A 13,678-nucleotide genomic window follows, 5' to 3' on the forward strand; every position below is an offset into this window, starting at 1 on the left:
GGGCAGGGCTTCAAATCCATACTCCAATACAGCATGCCTCGCAGAGCAGTGCATGCGCTGCCCAGGCTCAACCTAAACAAGCATTGGCAAAGCCAATAGGTCTCGCTTTTGGGACCTTATAAGTATTTAGTTATGCAGCAGAATATCCTTGGTGCAAACACCAACTGTTGCATGGCCAAACACTTATAAGGTCCCAAATGCGAGACCTATTGGCTATGCCAATGCTTGTTGGTTTTGAGGTGACTCGCGATGTTTCCCCCCGAATCCACAGTGCACCAAAACACAGACACACCCTACCTCAGATTGTGTTTCCCTTCTAAGGGGTGAGTAAATGTGAAGATCTACATAAAATATTGCAGTGCATGAAGCAAATTGCAGACTGTAACCATGCTACAGGCAACTGTGTCCTATCTCACTTCTAGGGAGTTGAGTATGACACATGTTAATCTGAATCTACAGGCTGCACCAACATTGTTATTGTAATGTTTTCTGTTTATGATGCAGTAGATCATATGCTGTGCATGGACTGTAATTCAGGGTCCAAGTCAGTAAGGGTGCCTGCAAGACAAAGGAATCAATAAAACAAGGTTTTTGGCCCATCTTATTGAAAGGTGCGAATAGCCACACTTTGCTGTTAGTGAAGATGTGAAATAAAGATCAACTGGCAGCATTACAGATGTGAGCTAATGGAATTTTGTTTAGTTAAGGCATCATGGTTTCATTCTTGCAATTGAATTTTTCTCTTCCTTTTATGTCGGACGGAGGCGCATCACATGAACATGGCAGCAACGGGGTCGCAAATCGGCGACTGGCAGGAACTGGTGGATGGGCAAGGTCTCGATGGCTGTAGAAATTGGTGAAGGCTGCTGCGACTGGCAGGAACTTGCGGATGGGCAAGGTCTCAATGGCAACAGACATTGGCGAAGGCTGATGGGCTCCGTATGATAACTAAATTGTAGGTATTAGGCAGATTGGCTCAGGGCAGGTTTAGCCAGTTTGGCGTAGCGGGTAGCCCAATAGCAACACAGGCTAGTACGGTGAACATAGTATGGCAACTCTGCGTACCGGGTGTCTGGGGGATAATATGGTAATGGACCTGTTTAGCTCACACAAACAAATGTGTCTGGCTCTCTCTGCAAGCCTGCTGTGAATGTAAAGCTTAAAAAATCACTCACGAGGAAATCGGCAGAGTCATACCGCTCTGCACCTTCCCATGCTGCGCCTCTGAAAACAAGCACAAGCCACGCCACTGCTAAGCTCATCAAGGGCCCGATGGATGGCTTCAGAATTAGGGGAGGCCTATTTCAAAGCTTAAGAGGAGCTCTTCGCGAGAGATCATCTCTGACTCTGTGCAACAACAACAAGCAGGCGAGCCCTAGGGAGGGCGGAGACAAGGATACTGCAGGGCAAAGGGCATCAGGCGAAGGAAGGTGTGCGCCCTCTTCAAAGTCTCTCCTTCACCACCATGGAAGGCAACCCAGAAACATCAAAGGGGCAGTTCACGAGGCAGAAATTCACACGGAAATCCATAAGTGGACAGTGAGTAAGTTACAAATATACAGTAGTAAGGTGGCAACTTAAGCTACTTGGAAGGGGGAGAGAAAGGGGACAAGCAACTAGGGAGGTCGCGCTCAGAGCGAGGGAACCGGGTTTGAGTCTCGGCAGGGACGTGTAACATGCAGTGATTCTGGACAAACACTTAACGTTAAAAGTAAAGCGCCGGTGCCGCGATTATTCCAAAAGTAAAGAAATAGAAAAAAACATCAATTTCTTTACTTTTGCTATAATCACGGCACTCGCGCTTTACTTTTAACATTGAATCGCGGGTGCCGCGATTATAGCAAAAGTAAAGAAATAGATTTTTAATTTATTTCTTTACTTTTGGTATAATCGTGGCACCACGCTTTACTTTTAACTTTAAAACTAAAGCGATGGTGCCGCAATTATAGCAAAAGTAAAGAAATAGAAAAAGATCTATTTATTTTTGCTATAATCGCAACGCGAGCGGTGCGCACGTGCGCGCGCAACGAGAAAAAGTGCTGGTGGCCGGCAAGGTAGCACTTTTTAAAGCAGCTACTAAATGTCTTTCCAGAGCACCGCATGCGCTGGCTCAGGCGAGACCTAAAAACTGACCAGATTTCCCAAAAACTAAGGGTGCTTGTTACAGAAACTAATCAAGGTGAATCCCTCCTGGCGAGATCAGTAAACATATCAACTTTGCCAGTTGACCAAATTATTCTTTATAAAATATGCAAGAAAAAAAAAGGATAATTTGAACACAATTGTTACTTTTGTTATTGTTAATCTTACTAAATAATATAAATACTCGTCGTCTGTGAGAAGTTGGCCTGGTATATGATGCCCACTATTTAAAATGGGCACATCGCAACAGTCCAAACCACCCTTATGGTGATTTAAGAGGTCAAAGATAATCTTAGAAAGCTATTCAAGTGGTAGCTGTGGAGAGCAGCCTTCAGGCTTAGTCTTGAAGGAATGGTAAGCAGCTTGTTTTACCAGAATGCAACCTTAATGTATTGGTTAAATGAAAGGAGAACCACACAGTAGTTATAAAAAGATGTATTTATTATTATAACACACCTTAAATACCTCAGAGTATCTGCTACACGCAGATAAACACAAAGTACCCAATACTGTAGCACAGAAACAATCGTAAGTAGCACTAATACACAGTGGGCTCCAGGGGGAGACCAAACCATGTACTAAAATAGTGGTATAAGAACAATGACTCGAGTCAAGACAGTGTCTAGAGGTTGTAGAATCGCTGGGACCCCAAGAACCCACCCAAGGTGAGTAAGTAGGGAGCCCACGGGGGACGGTTACAGTGTGAGAACAAGACCGCGTGCTACATACAATTCAAAGGGAGAGTCGCAGTAGCAATTTTAGTGTGTAAGGACCCTTCCCAGGGGATTACGAAGAAAACCTTTAGAACATAGAAGGTTGTAGAGCCACCCCAACCATGGATACCGAAGTACCAGAGTTACCTATCCCAGGGACGCCCGGTTCATAGGGTCGAAGTGGCATCAGAAACTGCAGTCGTTCTCCTCGAGAATCTTCAAAGAAAGGCCACTGCTGGAAAGAAGAAAAGTGTCTGATGGAACCCACAGGTGGATTCTTGAAGGAAGGAACCTGAAATCAGGGGGGGCAGAGTCTGGGTCACACATGAGTGACCAGGTGTTCGGTAGACGAATGCCCACCGATGTTGGGTGCTTCAGGAGTGAAGAGGGAGACCTTGAGTCTGCAGCCACGGCCTCCAGGAGATGTCGAGGACAACCAGTAGCCAGATACTAGCTGTTCCATGAAGGATGCCGAGTGCTGAGGGGTTGGTGTCCGTCGGTAGCACCAGCACGCCTTGGCAGCGATAACCCCCGAAGAAGGTCGAGGAATGTCACGGTCTGGCCCAGCAAGGACCAGGAGACTCACCACAGCAAGACACAGAACAGGCGGGAGAGCTTTGTCCTACATCACAGCCAAGACGTGGAATGAGTTCCCTGTGAACTTCATACGCTCCCCGACCCTGCACACGTTCAGGAAAGACCTCAAGACCTGGCTCTTCGACTGATTCCGGAGCCGCCCTCCACCTCCCAGTGCCTTGAGACCCTCATGGGTGAGTAGCGCACTATACAAACCACCTGATTGATTGATTGGAGTTGAATCAGGGTAAGCCTGGAGCAACCAGAGGAGCCCAAGAAAAGCAGTGTTGTCCCTCAAATGGACCAACATACCGGAGGCACAGGAGTCGGGAGGCGACCTCTAGCAGTTTCACAAAGTCACAGCTTATAAGGCACATAGTGCGAGGAGGCCAGAGGCCTTTGTACAAAATATATGCAGAGGTTGGGGCTATCAATAGGCCAATGCGCGTAGTTGGTGCATGCCAACAAGCATATGCGCTTGCAAAAGTACATGGTGCACAGGGGTTCGGGTTATGCAGTATCCTCAAGGGATACTGGTCTCAAACTCAATGAGAATGCAGATCAATTTCTAAGAACATTGGAACCCACCTCCTGTATTGCTGGAGCCTTCAGAGTTCTCAGGAGCTCAGGATCAGCAGACCAGTCAGTAGCATTATTGTGCCTGCTAATGCAGGGGAGTGACTCCTTCACCCCAAGGGAGATACTTCAGTTGTCCTTGATGCTTCACAGGTCCTGCATGTTGCCTGTGTGGTGCATGGGCACAGACTATGCTTTGGACAGAGAGGGGGATGAATTCGGGCCCATTCGAAGTCCAGCGAGTGTTCAGACGGTCGAAGGTCAGTGGTTTCTTGATCAGACTCTTGTCCATGTCGAATCTAGGGTCCTACAGCCAGGTAAGCCCTTAAGTACCCACGGGAGAGGGTTGGACAGATTCAGGGGACCCTCGGAGAGCTTTGAAATAACCACCATCGAAGAGGTCTTACAAGGCCTCTCAAATGCAAAATCTGGGTCACCGAATGACTTGTGTCCTCCAAAAATCATGGCTCTACTAGCGACGAGCTGTGCCCCTGCAATCTGTGATATCTTTAACAGCTCTATAACAACTGGAATCATTCCCCTTGCATGGAAAGAGGCGTCTTTTTGCCCTATATTAAAGAAACCAACAGTCGACCCTTCAATCCTTAGCAACTACCGGCCTAATTCCCTCTTGCCACTCTTGGGGAAAATGCTGGAAAGCATCATTAACAGACAGCTAAGTTCCTATTTGGAACTAAATGAAATCCTGGACCCATCTCAATCGGATTTTTGACCGGGTTTCAGCACGGAAACCGCCATATTGGCAGGGACAGATTCGCTCAGACAGACAATAGATTCGGGGGGCTCGTCGATACTGATTCTCCTAGATCTCTCCGCAGCTTTTGATACCATCTCTCATATAAAGCTAGCGTAGAGACTACCTGATTGGGGTGTCGGGGGGACAGCCCTGAAGTGGTTACAGCATTTTCCGTCTGAGAGAACTCAAACTGTCAGTCTATTCCCCTATTCCTCAGCAAAAATGTCTCTGGAGAAAGGTGTCCCACAGGGCTCCTGGCTGAGCCCTACCCTTTTTAATATATACATGACCCCACTGGCAAGGATAGTGGAGAAGTTGGGCTTCGAGATCATCTCGTACGCAGATGACACCATCGGAAAAAATTCTGAGCAAGAAAAAATCAGTTTTGCCATTGGCATGAAGGAGATCTCTGACTGGATGACTGGAAATTGCCTTCAATTGAATCCAGAAAAAACAGAGATCATGCGGAAAATTCTTCCATTCATGCCTACCCTTCATTGAAGGACATTAGTGCAGGCGATGGTAACCAGCCGCCTGGACTACGGTAATGCTCTGCTGGCAGAAGTAGGGGAAACACACCTGGCCAAACTGCAAGTGGTTCAAAACACAGCAGCTAGAATGATCCTAAACCGCCCTGCTGGCACCCCTTCTATTCCGTTGCTCAGAGAATTACACTGGTTATCGGTAAAAAAAAGATCTGTTGTTAAAATCTGCTGCCTAACCTTCAATGCCTTGAATAACAGAGGCCCCCTTTACTTACAAAGAAAACTCCTCAAATACTGCCCCTCTAGGAGACTTAGATCCAGCTCGCGGGTTCTTCTTCAGGTTCCCCGAATTCGCCTTACTCAGACTGGCGGCAGCGCCTTCTTATTTCTTGCTCCGAAATATTGGAACCAGCTCCCCCAAACCCTATGAGAAATCCCTAGTTACGGTATCTTTAGGAAACAATTGAAAGCCTTTTTGTTTTAACCCACTCTTCATTCTCTCCGTGCTCCCTTCGCAGGATCCTATTCTTCTAGACAGCGCCGAGATGCCCCTGGGTGAGTTGAGCGCTCTATAAACCAATTAACATAACATAACAGAAAAAAGTAATTTGAGAGCCCAGCGGGAAGAAATTCCTGCTTGGGATTGCATACGAATGCATGTAGGTCACAAAATTATATAATACCAAGCCTCAGCGAGGACATTTCTCTCCAGTAAGATGCAAGACTATATACACCCAAAATAACATACCATGGCACCTTGTAAAAGAGACACTTTGTCATGCCATCATGCCCTTCACTAGGCAACGGGGCAATGTGCTACATGCTTAAAAACTACCCCCAGCACTGGCAGCACCTCAGGCAGCTCCCTATGACCGCTTTGCCCTAGAATGGCTATGCTTCTCTCATATCAGCTGCCTCCCCAGCCACCTAAACCTCTTCCTGGCGTTTACTGCTGGAGATAAAAGAAAAAAGACAGATGTGTCACGTCAGAACTGCATTAGTGCCTGGTTGTCCCACAAACGATTACCAACCCGAGGCTAGAGTGCATCAGACATCAAAGAACAAATAACAGCAGCTGTCTAAGAGAAGCCCAGAGACGACTTATAATTTTCAACAGGCTTTTAGCAAGACCGTGCCTATCAGAAGACAGGAGGACTGTCTTGTGGCCGAAAGCAATACTGAGGTGCTCACTCAATATTCCCTTCGCAATAAAATACCTGCAATTTTAGCACGCATCTAACAATTTTTAAATCCTAGGTTATTATTAAAACTGGCTTCTTTCTCTACCAGTGATTTACGTATTTCCCGAATTCCAGAGTACACAAGTTTCAATGTGTCAGAAATCTGCTGTCGTCTTTTCAGTGCTCTCCCAATACACTAACTGGGCTATTGGCAATGAAAGTTTGAGTGCCAGATTCTTTCAAATGAGGTTTCTTTTGGCAATTCAGACCACAGCTGCGGGACGCATTTTTGCTCTTTAGGCAAACACAATAATGCACTTGCTTCATCTTGTGGTAAAATTCATTGCAGGTAAAACCCCCACTTCTCCCTAAATTACAAGGATCCATTGTTTGCTATGGGTAAATTGGGCAGGGGCATCGATAATTAGTTTATTCTTTTAGGTGGGGTTATAATTGTCACAAAATGATTTTTGGGTTTCAACAACTACATTCAGTTCATACAAGAAATGCATCTTCAGCATACCACCTGCCCAATGTTTGCTTCCATAAGAGTGGTTTGAGACAAAAACGGTCAGTGTCCACACCAGAAAGAAACCCATGAAACCATCAGTTTGACTGTCCCTGGTCCGCTAGTGGCCAATCCTTGACCCAAGACATATTGTAACATTTTTCACAACTTTCTGTGTATCCCTGAGGTAGTAGTAGGCGAAATTTTACAAACTGTGGGCATACTTGATTTTATTTTATTTATTTTGTATTTTAAAGGTTTTATATAGCGCTGGCTAGACCCAGAGGTATCAGAGCTCTTTACAGGAGTGCAAGGAGGTACAGTAGTTGATACATATGGTCAATAACATTGCCATACAAACCAATATAACAGGAAAAGTAGATAAATACAAGTGCTATTTACAAGAGTACAATGATAAGCTAATGTGGATGGAGTGTGATTAGATTAGGGTGGGTGTGAGGGAGTGAAAAAGAGGAAAAGTAGGGAGATAAGGAGATTGGGAATCTTCTCTATTTAGGGACTTTGGAGAAGAACCTCAGCCGCCTACAGGTCCTACAGAATGCCGCTGCCCGCTTAGTGCTTAAACTACCCAGACGAGCTGCATCGGCCGCGGCCCTCCGATCTCTGCATTGGCTTCCGGTCAGAAGCAGGGTAGAATTTAAAGCTCTATGTACGTGCCATCGGATCATCAACGGGAGATCCCCTCTTCCCCTGCAGGGACTTCTGACTACTTATGAGCCGTCCCGCTCGTTGAGATCATCTGGCTCTGGACTCCTGGTCGTTCCCAAGGTGTCTAGAGCTCGAATGGGCGGAAGATCTTTCAGGTACCTTGCAGCCTCAAGATGGAACAAACTACCCATGGCACTGAGATTAGAGCCATCAGAATCAATTTTCAGAGTCAAACTTAAAACTGCACTATTTGCCCAGTAAGGTACGCCGCTTCTATAGGTTCCAGTAAGAGTTGCTCCTCAGCGCGGGGACACGCCGTTGTGCGTCACCAAGCGCTTTACAAAACCCCCTAAATAGAAATAGAAATAGAGGAATAGGGTCGTGGGAGATCAGAGGGAGGCCTTGCTAGAGTCTAGATGTCATACTTGAAGGAAGGGTCGGGGATGGTGGTATGGGAAGGGGAAGTAGTAGCATGAAGGAGGGGGGAAAGAAGGTGGAAAGAGGTGCTGAGAGAGTTGGAGGGCAAAAGAGGAAAGCCTGATGAGGTGAACAGCGGGAGACGGTGCCTGAGGTAGGTATTATTGACCCCAATATTTGTTGAGGAGGTACAATTTGAGGTCTCTTTTGAAGTTGATGTAGGAAGGGTTACAGCGTAGGTCTTTAGACAGGGAGTTCCAGATGGAAGGAGCGTTTCCAGAGAAGGATCACCCCTGTGTGCTTTTCTTTTTTAGCAGAGGGGGAATAAGTATGAGGGCATTGGTTCTCCTTGTCGGCCTGGTGCAGCCTGCTTTGTGCAGTTTGTCTGAGAGGTAACGTGGAGAATTTTGGTGAAGTGCTTTATGCGTGATGCATGCAATCTTGTAGGTGGATCTGTCTTCGATGGGAAGCCATTTGAGTGTTTTAAGCGCGGGGTGATTGCGCCAGGCATATTGCCTCGACTTTTCCAATTATAAGGACAGTTCCATCATTACATATGCTTTCTCGGGAATGACCCAGCAAATAAAATATATATAAATACACAAATGACCCATGATTTTGTTCAAGACTGTCCTAATACATCACCCACTGGCTACCTGCTGACTGAGATATCTTTCTAACCTGCATTTATGAACCTCGAGTTCCTGCTAATTCACATGCAAGTAACATCCGGTAGGGACAGACCTAGCTTGCTTCATTGTGGCAACTATGTACGTGCTTTCACTACCTGCTCTGCATTTTATATCTCCTTGCTTATGTAAGTGTACAAAGATGTTAAACATGTTTCTCCAGTATGTTAGAACACTGGCACCCTTCCCTAAGGTCAAGAACACATGACATAAAAACAAAATAAATAATAAATACGTTTCTCTGTGCATGATATGCATGGCCCAAATCAGAGGACTATTTATAGAAGAGGATCTAGCTGGCGGAGAGGGAGTAACCTTACGGCTAGAGCGGACAACCTCCAGTGCTGGCATGGGAACGTAAACCGGTCCTGGCAATTGAATCGGAGCAGAAAACACTTCAACTGCTTTTGTTACAGGGGGGCAATATTGCAGCGATGCTGCAAAACCGGCCCCTCGGTAACAAAAACGGACCCCCAGGGGTCCAAAATAGGCCCCTCCCTGGAGGCCCCCCTGGAAACGCCCGGTGCCCGCTAAGGCCAGTCCAGCCCTGTCAACCTCGACACTTTGGAACGGGAAACAACCATTACAACGCAACTTTTACAACGAACTACCATTACAACGAAACTTTTACAACGCAAAAACTTTTACAACGCATACCATTACAACGCAGGATTTTACAACGCAAGTACCTTTACAACGCATACCATTACAACGTAAGTATTGGTAAGTATATAATTATTTTTAAAATATTATATGTTTGGGTTTTTCGGTAAAGGGTTATTTTTAGGGTTCAGGGTCAGTTTTCAGTTTTTGGGTAAAGGGGTATTTTTAGGGTTCAGGGTCAGTTTTCAGTTTTTGGGTAAAGGGGTATTTTTAGGGTTCAGGGTCAGTTTTCAGTTTTTGGGTAAAGGGGTATTTTTAGGGTTCAGGGTCAGTTTTCAGTTTTTGGGTAAAGGGGTATTTTTAGGGTTCAGGGTCAGTTTTTAGTTTTTGGGTAAAGGGGTATTTTTAGGGTTCAGGGTTAGTTTTGGGTTTTTGGGTAGAGGGGTATTTTTAGGGTTCAGGGACAGTTTTGGGTTTTTGGGGTACAGGGTTAATTTGTAAAAATAAAATAAAATTATATTTAAATTAAATTAATTAAATGTAATAAAATACAAATTAATTATATTTTAATAATTTAAATTAAAAAAATTATTTTTAGGGTTCAGGGTCAGTTTTGGGTTTTTGGGGTACAGGGTTAATTTGTAAAAATAAATTAAAATTAAATTTAAATTAAATTAATTAAATAAAATTAAATAAAATGTAATTATATTTTAATAATTTACAATAATTTATATTAAAAAAATATTATATACTTACCAATATTTACGTTGTAATGGTATGCGTTGTAAAGGTACTTGCGTTGTAAAATCCTGCGTTGTAATGGTATGCGTTGTAAAAGTTTTTGCGTTGTAAAAAATTCGTTGTAATGGTAGTCGTTGTAAAAGTATGCGTTGTAACGTCATACATCCCTTTGGAACCAGGTTCGAGCCCGGACAGGCACACTCAACATTCTGCAATTCTGGGCAAATCACTTAATCTCCTCCTGCTTAACAATTAACAAAATGAATGTCTGTCTGTAACACAACTGGTGCTCATGTAAAGCGCTGTGATAACTTCGGGTCGAGTTTGCGCTACATAAAACTCGGGGGAAAAAACTTAGATGTAAATAGTTTGACTACCTTGTGATCCTCCACCACATGCGCATCGATTTAGACAGTCATAAACCCCAAACAAGGGATTCATTAGAGACTCAAAGAGTGGAACTTTTTCAACACTCACAAACTTGTTACATTCACAGTCTTTTCTCCTCTTAATTACCGTAGAAATGGTCAGAATTGATGTACCACAACCTTCCTGCTGAGAAGGAGAATGGCTCACCATTCGACTTGTTTGTGGCATAGATACATTAGTTTCACCACAGGGAAATATATAGAAGTGTGCGAGATTCACATAATTTGGTTTTGTGAAATTTAGAGAAATTTCAGCCAAATGAGATAAGAATTAAAAATAACAAATGCAAAGTGGAAATACATAATTTCACATGATATTTTATTGTCAAATGTTTTCTTCAATCAATTTTTGGCAGGAGGTTGCATTTCACACTTTAAAAAATTCCCAAAAAGCACAGTTGTTGTTGCTGTTTGTTAATGCTTCATTGTTACTGAGAATGGCCAATAATTATGTGAAGTGTCCTGATGGCCTCTTTCAGAAATTTCATGTAACAAGCTTGATGCACAGTTAAAAAACGATCTGAATTACACCAGCACAATTTACATTTTTCCCAGGCCTAGAGATATGTTTTAATCTGGATTAAAAAACATGATGTGCATTTGCACATGGACACGTTGTTTTTCACATGGTTATTTTTGGTCCAGTGGTCTATTTCCCATTACAGGGAATAAAACTCAGAATTGCTGTAGATCCATTTGGAAATTCTGACTGGATTTATTTATTCTGGCCTTGATATATCCCCACAAAGTGTACATAAAATCATAATCAGGCATTTAGAGTGGAACTCCTTACACCGGATTAAACCATATGCTGGTTTTAAAGGTGAACTGTCAAACGCAGAGCAAAAAGGACAGAACTTACACTTTACACATCAATATCTGCATCTTTTTAATTACATTTTCAAGGACTTGGGGCCAGATTTATCAAGTCCTTGTCAAGGTGATACAAGGCAACACAAGGGCTTAAGTCAGATTTACTAAACCATACCTTGTGTGGTTCTATGTGGCTTAGTAATGTAGAGCACCGCAAAGGCAGCGCAAGTTGCTGTCTACCATTACTTTGCATTGGGAAGGCATTCCACGGGTAGAGCGTGGGTGTTCCCACACATCCACCCATGAATTTTGACATATTCCCAGACTTACTAAGACTAGTAAACCTGAGAATGCGTCAGAATGCTACACCTTCCCAACAGGCTTAACAAAGATAAATATCTTTATTTCTCCTCGTTATTTCCTCTTTCCACATGTGCTGCATTCTGCAGCAGACATAGAATGAATAAAAAACCTCTGAAGATTGTTTTTGAGCAGGAAGGTGCCCTTTTCCTGCACAAAAATATTGCTGCCTGTAACGCAGGCACCCTTGTGCAAAGGTGCAAGTGTGCCTGTGTTGGCGCTTAGTAGATATGGCACAATCCTGCTCGCTCCCTGTCAAGCAGCGCGTCAAGTTTTCTTGCTGCATTAGGCTGTGCGACTTTTTAATAAAGCTGGACCATGGGATCAAGTTACATAGTGCAAATGTAAGGCAGCACATTTTTTCACTGTCATTTGTAAAGATAATCCAGTGGTGCAAACAATATATTTGTTAAAGCTAATCACTACAAACACTGCATTTCCATAGTCAGAGGAAATATCAATTTCCAATTACCCAATACCAGCTTTGCACTATGCATACTGGTCCAAGATTGCATACATTGCACCAGTGCCGGAAAGAGGTTCAAGTGCTGACAGCACTAACTCAGCCTCTTTCTTCTTCTGAAGTTCGTAATCTGAGTTGGGTAAGAGTAAAATCCTTTATCTACAGCGTTGCAAGCTAGGAAATTCTGTAATAGGAGGAATATGAAAAAGTATTTAATTTATTTAGTCGTGTTCAAGAAAGCAATTTCACCTGCAAAGAAAGATGGTGACATATCCGGTAAAACAACAGAGGTTACTGCAAATAGTTTAAACTTCCTGACAGCAGGTCTTTGAATTAGGAATCTGGAAAGAACTGTAATATTTGACTGAGTGGGTCATGGTCCCGCAGTTTGTTTCCCATTCCAAGACCTGCAGCTCATAGTGGGCGGAGCCGGTGCACAGATAAAGGCCAGTATTGTGCAGCTCACCCCTGGTATTTCCCCATGTGGGTGTCCGCGATCTCCTAACTAAGGCCAGTATGATTGAGCACAGATAGTTGAGAATGTGTAAATGTTTTCACAACACCCAATATTAACATAAACTGGAATACCCAAGTCAAAGAAGCACTGGCCAAGCTAATAGGTCTCACCTACGTGAAAGCTATTGACTTAGCCAATGTCTTTCAGTCGTGATGTACAGCAGTGTGGCTGCTGTTCAGCATGACTAAACGTTTGTTGCATGGTGTAGAATGGCATAGAGGAGAATGGTGTAAAGGAGAGTGGAGTGGAGTAGAGTGGCGTAGAGTGAGTGAAGTGGAGTGAAAGGGCGTGAGTAGCATAGAGTGGAGTGGTGTGGCATAGAGTAGAGTGGTGTAGAGTGGAGTGGCATAGGGTAGGTGGTGTAGAGTGGAATGTCATAAAGTGGCATAGAGTGGAGTCGCATAGAGTGCAATGACGTACAGTAAAGTGGGATACAGTAGAGTGGCATAGAATAGAAGGACATTGAGAATAGTGGCATAGAGTGGGGTGGCATAGAGTGGGGAGGAGTGGATTAGAGTGGCATAGAGTAGGGTGGTGTAGAGTGGCATAGAATGGCACAGAGTGGAGTGGTCTAGAGAGGCGCGGAGTGACGTAGAGTAGTGAGGCATAGAGTGGAGTGGCGCACTGTTAGACCGGACCACGTTGAGCGAAACGAGGTGCATTGACCTCGAACCAGTGGAACTCTTAGCCCTTGGACCCCTGCAGGCTGTTCTGTTCTCCCTCCCGCCGCCGCAGCGCACCATCTTGCGGCCGCCGGGTGGAGGGAGAACTACCATACCCAGAATCCTTTGTGGCTGCTGCCGCGAGATTGGCGCCCGGAGGCGCTTAAAAGTGACAAGGTCCCCCGCGTCGCGGGAGCACGCGGGGTCGCCCGGGGCTGAGCCCGGGCAGAGGGCGGGCCATCTGTGGCCGTCCGGGTACAACCAGGGACGGGACGGGCAGTCCCCTTTGATTGCCGCTAAGCTACTCCCCGAGTAAGCTATTTTGACTATTTACGATTCTTAACATCCATGTTACCTGGGTGATGTGTGCCTTGTGTT

The sequence above is a fragment of the Lissotriton helveticus genome, chromosome 4_1 (genome assembly GCF_964261635.1).
Source record: "Lissotriton helveticus chromosome 4_1, aLisHel1.1, whole genome shotgun sequence".
In the NCBI taxonomy this organism is placed as follows: domain Eukaryota; kingdom Metazoa; phylum Chordata; class Amphibia; order Caudata; family Salamandridae; genus Lissotriton; species Lissotriton helveticus.